At 41.2% G+C, this 7,801-nt stretch overlaps 1 protein-coding gene across 2 annotated transcripts in view; it reads right to left on the bottom strand.

Moving 5' to 3' along the window:
* The window catches only part of NUDT13 (nudix hydrolase 13), a 27,002-nt gene extending 21,417 nt beyond the window's left edge, over nt 1-5,585 (bottom strand). For both annotated transcript variants that reach the window (XM_045291610.1, XM_045291612.1), the window contains exon 1: nt 5,472-5,585. The gene's annotated coding sequence lies outside the window, so the exon portion shown is untranslated. The remainder of the gene's footprint in view (nt 1-5,471) is intronic.
* Nucleotides 5,586-7,801: the final 2,216 nt, after the last annotated feature.

Raw genomic sequence — 7,801 nt, 5'->3', positions numbered from 1 at the left:
TATAATGCAGATACTTCTGGAGGGCAAATTAAGAATACTGATCAAAATGTTAAGGAGCCCTGGTGGTAGAATGGGTTACACACTGGGCTGCTAATCACAAAGTTATCAGTGGTTCAAACCCACCAGCCACTCCTTGGGGAAGAGATGAGGCTTTGTGTTCCCATAAAGATATACAGTCTTGGAAACCTGAGGAAACAGTTCTACTCTGCCCTATAGGGTTGGCTATGAGTTAGAACAGATTCAACAGCAGTGCATATCAAAATGTTAAATATGCCAAAAAAAAAGCTAACTACTCAATCCTTTCACTTAGCATTTCCATTTCTAGGGAAGAAAATGATATGCATAAGAACATTAACTGAAAATTATGACCAACCAAACCCAATCATATTGCAATCAAATTGATGCTGACTCCTAGCCATTTTTTCTCTCCTGCTAGAATTCTTTGTAGACAGGATTTTTATAGACTAGGGTAGAACTTCCCCCTTTGAGTTTCTGAGACTATAACTCTTTGCGGGAGTAGAGAGCCTGGTTTTCCTCCAGCAGAACATCTGGTAGTTTCCAAATGCTAACCTTGAGGATCACAGCCCAACATGTAACCACTGTAACCACCAGGGCTCCTTGAAAATTATGACACAATGAAATAATACAAAGAAAACAAGGTAACAGTAGGAATACAAATATGAAGTAACAAGAATGTTCTGAATATATATTTTAGTAGTAAGAGGAGATACACAAACTACCCAAAGCCAAACCCACTGCCAGCGACTCAATTCGGACTCATCGCGATGCTACACAGGGTTTTCTAAGATCGTAAATCTCTATAGAGGTGGACAGACTCATCTTTCTCTCTCAAAACAGCTGGTGGGCTTGAACCACCAACCTTGCAGTTAGCAGCCCATAATGCCACCAGGGCTCCATAGACATATACTAATATAAATAAAGTATGCACATATATATGTTGTAATATATACATTAAAATATCTAGACATATACATACTGAATATTTAACACTGACTAATTTGGGGTGGTTGGGATGAGGGCAAGAATTAGAAAGAGCAATTTTAATTTTTTACTGTATACATTTCTATACTTAAAAATTCTTGTGCGGGGAAGAGGGAGGGAAAAAAAGAGGAGCTGATCCCAAGGGCTCAATGGAAAGTAAATGTCTAGAAAAAAAAAATGGAATTTATGTACTAATATGTCAGATACAATTGAAGTATGGATTGTAACAAGAGTTGTAAGAGCCCCCAATAGAATGATTTATTAAAATAAAACTAAAATAGTTTCTAAGAGGAAATGCACAATTATTCTATGTCTGGTTCACTGTCCCTGTGAAACACCTGGCCACACTCCTTACACGCCCAAGGGGACCTGCGACTACTGTTGGGTTGGTAGTTATGGCTACTGATTAATCTGTGTGACCCCTGGTGCTGGGCTGCCGAAGCTTGACATAGTTTCTGCTACTAAACCTGAGCCACCTGGGGATTATCAAGGTCTGCTGACTCATGAGTTGGTTGTCACAGAGTGTACAGTGTCGAAGGGATCGCTGAAGACAAATGGGTGCATAAGCAAATGTGGTGAAGAAAGCTGATGGTGCCAGGCCATCAAAAGATATAGCATCTGGGGTCTTAAAAGCTTGAAGGTAAACCAGCGGCCATCTAGTTCAGAAGCAACAAAGCCCACATGGAAGAAGCACACCAGCCTGTGTGATCACCAGGTGCCAAAGGGATCAGTTATCAGGCATCAAAGAGCAAAAAATCATTATCATTGTGTGCTCACCTCCCTGATACGATAGCTGAAGACAAATGGGTGCATAAGCAAATGTGGTGAAGAAAGCTGATGGTAGCCAGCTATCAAAAGATATAGCATCTGGGGTCTTAAAGGTTTGATGGTAAAAAAGCAGCCATCTAGCTCAGAAGCAACAAAGCCCACATAGAAGAAGCACACCAGCCTGTGCGAATCACAAGATGTCGAAGGGATCAGGTATCAGGCATCTCAGAACCAAAAAATCTCATCATAATGAATGAGGCGGGGAGTGTGTGTGGGAGACCCAAAGCCCATTTGTAGGCCACTGAACATCCCCTTACAGAAGGGTCTCCGGGAGGAGACGAACCAGACAGGGTGTAATGTAGCAATGATGAAAAATACAACTTTCCTCTAGTTCCTAAATGCTTCCTCCCTGCTCCCACTATCATGATCCAAATTCTACCTTGCAAGTCTGGCTGGACCATAGGATGTACACGGGTACAGATAGGAACCGGAAACATGGAATCCAGGGCGGATGATCCCTTCAGGACCAATGGTGTGAGTGGCGATACTGGGAGGGGAGAGGGAGAGTGGGTTGCAAAGGGGGAATCTACTACAAGGATCTACATGTGACCTCCTCCCTGGGGGACGGACAACAGAAAAGTGGGTGAAGGGAGACGTCGGACAGGGCAAGATATAACAAAATAACAATTTATAAATTATCAAGGGTTCATGAGGGAGGGGGGAGCAGGGAGGGAGGGGGAAAAATGAGGACCTGATGCCAGGGGCTTAGGTGGAGAGCAAATGTTTTGAGAATAATGAGGGCAATGAATGTACAAGTGTGCTTTACACAATTGATGTATGTATGGATTGTGATAAGAGTTGTATGAGCCCCTAATAAAACAATTTTTTTAAAAAGAGAAGAAAAACTTGGCTTATACATGAGTATATATGGTAATTTTGGGGGAGCTTGTTTTCTTTCTCACTTCTCAGAGAGGGGAGGAGGAGAAACATGGGTCTAATGTGTATTACAGCCATGCCAAGTTTGACATACCTAATGCTCAGATCTAAAATGACTGGAACTTTCTTTTTATGTATCTATGGCATCTAGTACAGTCCCCAGTACAGTGTAAAGCTGTGCCAGATATGAAACTGAATGAGCAAAGAAATGAAAAAACTACTTATCCTCATTTCATAAGTAAGGAAGACAAAGATCCAATCAGAATGCTTGGGAATGACTCCCGCCCCCCACCCCACCCCCACCCCCAGCACACTTAAGAGAAAAAAAAAAAGAACGCTTGGGAACAACAGATCATAACTCACGGCTGTCTGGTTCCAAATCACACGTTTTATTTACTATCCCATGAATTAGATCTGACTCGATGGCATCTTACAGCATATGTCTTCCTTACTATGTATAAAACTGGTGCAGCAGAGGCATCTGACCTTTTCTAACTTCACAAGGGGAAGTTATTAGCATCATTAGCATCAACCACCCAAGAGGTCAGACATACCTCACCTGCCGATCTTTTTACCAATTCTGGCACCAGCTGTTCTTCCCAGGGCACCCTACTTCCTGGCTGGATTTGATCATTCATTGCAATGGCAAAGCTGAACTCAAAGACAGTATTCACAAGTGTGGGGCTTATTAGGGAAAGAACAGGTTACACAGCAACTGCAACTGCATAGACAGGGTAGAATTGCTTCTCTGAGTTTCTGAGACTGTAACTTTTTACAGGAGTAAAAATCCCATCATTCTCCCAAGGAGCAGTGGGTGGTTTTGAACCGCTGACCTTGGGATTAGGAGCCCAATGTGTAACCACTACACCAGATCAGCTGTGAGTCAGAATTGACGCAACAGCAGTGAGAAGTAGTGGAGTAACAGCAGGTTACTAACTCATTCAAGTTCAGGAATGCTAAGCATGCAGTTCTTCAATCAGACAACCTCTTCTCAGTCATAACCTCAAGCAGGTCCTCACTCTGGCTCTTGGCCTGGCCTCTGTCTTACTCCCTAGTCTGCCTCTCTAAAATCTAAACTCACTGCTACCAAGTGGATTCTGATTCATAGCAACTCCATAAGATGGGGTAGAACTGCCCTGAGCTGTTTCAACACTGTACCTCTTTACAGAGTAGAAAGTGTCCTCTTGTCCCAGAAGAGGAGCTTACAATTATTCTTTAGCTCTGCCAGTAAGTGGTACTCAGCTTTCTCACTATGTAGGTTGGTGAGCCTCTTCTGGAGACACTCCACTTCATCAACAACCCTCTAGCCCAAAGGCACTCCATTTTTTAGCTCCACGAGCCAAGAAGCCCACTGCACTGTCTCCTGTTGGTTTCCTGGTTCTATGGACGCTGCTGCCACAGCAATTCTACAGCTGCCATAAAGGTGCCATGTACCTCATATACATTATTACCAAGCTATCTAATCCCCTGGGTGGGTCACAAACACTTCAACTGCCTAGGTCCATCCAGTTACTTAGTGGGTAGTACAAAATTATAGCTTGTTTTGGGATGCTGTCCAATGAGTTCGGACTCATAGTAACTTATGTGTAACAGAATGAAACACTGCCCAGTCCTGCTAAAAGGGCCATATTAAGCAATTCACTGCACCACACTGTATTACTGTGGGGATCAAATGAGAAATGCACAGGAAAGTATTTTCCACCATCATTCACTATTAACATTTTTTAAAAGTACAAAACCTGAGAGAGATGAATAGAAATACCTTTTTTTAGCAAAAATGTCTAAAAGATGAGGCAAGGCTCTAAGATTAACACTTTCTCTGAATACCCTTTAATAATTAACTAACACATGTTTTTCATCTTTCTGAACAAAAAGATTGATTTTTCCAGCTTTAGAGCATGACAAAAGAGACCATCTCAAATCTCTGCAGTTACTTCTGAGAAGGGGCGAGGCTCAGAGTGTTCTCTCCAAGACGATGGATCTAGATGGGCTGTGGAACTATGTAAAGCTGAGGAACCTCTGGGATATGTATTTCAAGCTCCCACTGAGAAGTTTTCTAGATTGCTTTCTAGCAAATAGTTTTTCCTTCATTAATAGAACTAATCCAGGCACAAAAAAACCCAAACTCACTGTCAAACAAGTTGAAGAATCATAGTAACCGAATAGGACCTGGGTAGAACTGCCCTTTTGGGTTTCTGAGACAGTAACTCTTTGTAGAATAGGAAGCTTCATCCGTCCCCCACGGAGTGGCTGGTAGCTTTGAACTACTGTCCTCATGGTTAAGCAGCCCAACGCTAACCATTATATTATCATACTTGTAAATCAGGCAGAACACAGAGGAGTCAATCAATTCTATTTTAAAGTAACTTTGGCTTTAAAATTATTGGCTTGGTGAATGGGACAATTCTATGATTGATGATACAAACTGGTCATTCTCCTGGTTTCTGCAAAAAGAAGAGACTATGCTAAAATCACCAAAAGCTGTCAAAGAACTTTTCCCACCCAGTTCTGATTCTTTTTCTCCGTAAAATCCTTCCTGCACATAGATCCTGAACAGACTTGTGTTCCACTGTTGTTGCTAGGTGCCATGGCGTCGGTACAGCAAATAGAAACATTGCCCAGGCCTCCACTGGTCTCAACAGTGAGCCCATTGTTGCAGCCACTGAGGTCAACTCATCTTGTTTGCTGACCTCGCCTTACCAAACATGGTGTCCTTCTCTAAGGACAGCATTTTCAAACAGTATAACGTGCTTCTTTGTACTCACTTGAATTTTGCGTGGGGAGGAAGTAAAGAGGGGCGTCTTCCAAGGCCTCGAGAATCAGCGTAAACTATGAAGTTCCAAATGTTTCTGGGAAGTTCTGCCACTCTCCTGAAGAGGAAGGATTGAGGCCTCTGACACTTCCCAGAAGCTTTCAAGAGCTGCATTCTGGGAAATGTAGTTTAGCCCCAGTCTACTGCTATGTCTTCCGACTACGAAGTTAACCTTCAAGGTCAACAGCTTGTCTTTGCCACATTTTCCTGTACAACTGCACTCTGGGAAATGTAGTTCAAGCCCTACTGTTAGTGTGTCCACCAAACTGCAAAGTTCACAAAAAGCATATTCAAAAGCATGATTTTATAAAGTTGTCTAAATTCCTTCTTAGGAAAGCTATGTAGCTTAGTGCATAGAAAAGCTAAATCATTTGTTCATTTTTGCAAAGCAAGTCAATAACAGGGCTGAATCCAGACAGACTGCTTTGGCCCACCATAATGTACTGCATAGGTGGGTTGAATCTGTACCTGGGGATGGAGCAGTAAGGGAAATTAAAACCAAAACCAAACTTATTACTATCAAGTAGATTCCTACTCATCGTGGCCTTATATAGAGTTTCTGAGACTGTAAGTCATTCTAAGGAGCAGACAGCCTCATCTTTCTGCCACAGTGGGTTTGAACCACGGACTTCGGACTTCGCAGTTAGCAGCTCTCTAAAGCCTAGCCTACAGTGTCACCACAGCTCCGCAGTAATGGAAAAGACGACCAAAAATAAACCCTACTTTCTTCCAATTCAGACTAGGGCAGGAGAGGTCCTTCTTCTTAAAAAATATATTTAAAATGAACTTGTATGTCACTGAAGACTTGCGTTTTATTTGTCTTCCTTATTTAGCCACTCCCACCAGTATCTAGATCTGAGGGGTAATGAATCTGGAGGGTTGTTTTTTTCAGGAAGCAATTTTTATTTTATTGTGTGTGTGTGTGTGTGTGTGTGTGTGTGTGTGTTAAACCTTTTTTTTTTTTTGGTCCTCCCTCCACTCTTCCTGTTTCAGCCATCACTCAGAGTGGCAGTGACAACATCCGTTAGGAGACCTGACTTGAACAACAAGCTCTTGCTTGCCATAGTCTTCATTCAGAACAAGTTGTTTTTCCCATTCCATTAAAATCAAATCAACTACATATCATTGTTTAAATATACTAAAGAAGACCTAAATAAATGGAATCACATGCTCATGAATTAGAAGATCAGATTTTATTATAATGACAATATTCCTCAAAAATTGTTCTACAGATGCAGTACAATGTCTATCAAAATAACAGTAGGGGATTGTTTTTGTTTAGGCTGCTGTTTTTAACAAAAACAACAAAGTAAAATAGGTAGCTATGACTTCATCAAGATTAATAACTTAAAAAAATATTTTTATGGTGAACGAGGTGGCGACTTACTAAAAGGCGCTCTTGTGTCATAGCCAATACGAATTGAGCTGCTAACCACAAGGTTCATGGTTTGAAACCACCAGCCACTCCTCGTGACAAAGACAGGACTTTCTACTCCCGTAAAGAGTGACAGTCTTGGAAACTCACAGGGCAGTTCTACCTCAACAGTTTTGAGTTTGCTTTTTTTTTTTTTTAACATCATTTTGCATTCAACAGTGAAAATAACATCAATCCTCCCCATAGCTCATCCTATTCCTTCCCTTTTCCCCCATCTCTCTCTAGTGTATTACTTCCCCTTCCCCCTTTCCTCTTCCACCCATAATAACCATCAAAGTTTGTGTCTTATGGTATGAAAACACTTTCTTCTTATTTTTCTTTTTTCATATCAGTAGTCTCACACAATATTTGTCCTTTGGTGATTGGAAAACTTCACTCAACATTACATCCTCCAAATCTATCCATGTCCTGAGGACATATTTCACAGTTTCATCCTTATTCTTTAGTAATGTGTAGCAATGTTCTGTTAGTCTGGGAAGACTAGAGAAACAAATCATAGACACACTTATATGCGCTTAGGAAAGAGCTTTATATATAAGAGCAATTGAATATTGAGATAACATCCCAGGCCAATCCACATCAAGTCCATAAGTCTGATATTACCCCGTATGTGTGGGGGAAACCAGCCTCTCTCACTATCACGGGTCCTATAGGTGCAATTGTAAGGTTAAGATATATAAAGATTATAGTAAAGTCACAGAGAATAAGAGAGACAGAAGAGAAGGTAAAATAAAGGAGTCAGACACATTTCGTTTTTTTTTTTAAATCATTTTATTAGAAGTCAGACACATTTCTTTTTTTTTAACATTTTATTAGGGCCTCATACAACTGTTATCGCAATCCATACA

This window comes from Echinops telfairi, unplaced genomic scaffold, assembly GCF_000313985.2.
Source record: "Echinops telfairi isolate 266 unplaced genomic scaffold, ASM31398v2 ScPeMD7_70;HRSCAF=299, whole genome shotgun sequence".
Classification (NCBI taxonomy): Eukaryota; Metazoa; Chordata; class Mammalia; order Afrosoricida; family Tenrecidae; genus Echinops; species Echinops telfairi.
The sequence above is the reverse complement of the archived record's forward strand: the minus strand, read 5'-3'. Positions and strand labels throughout refer to the sequence as shown.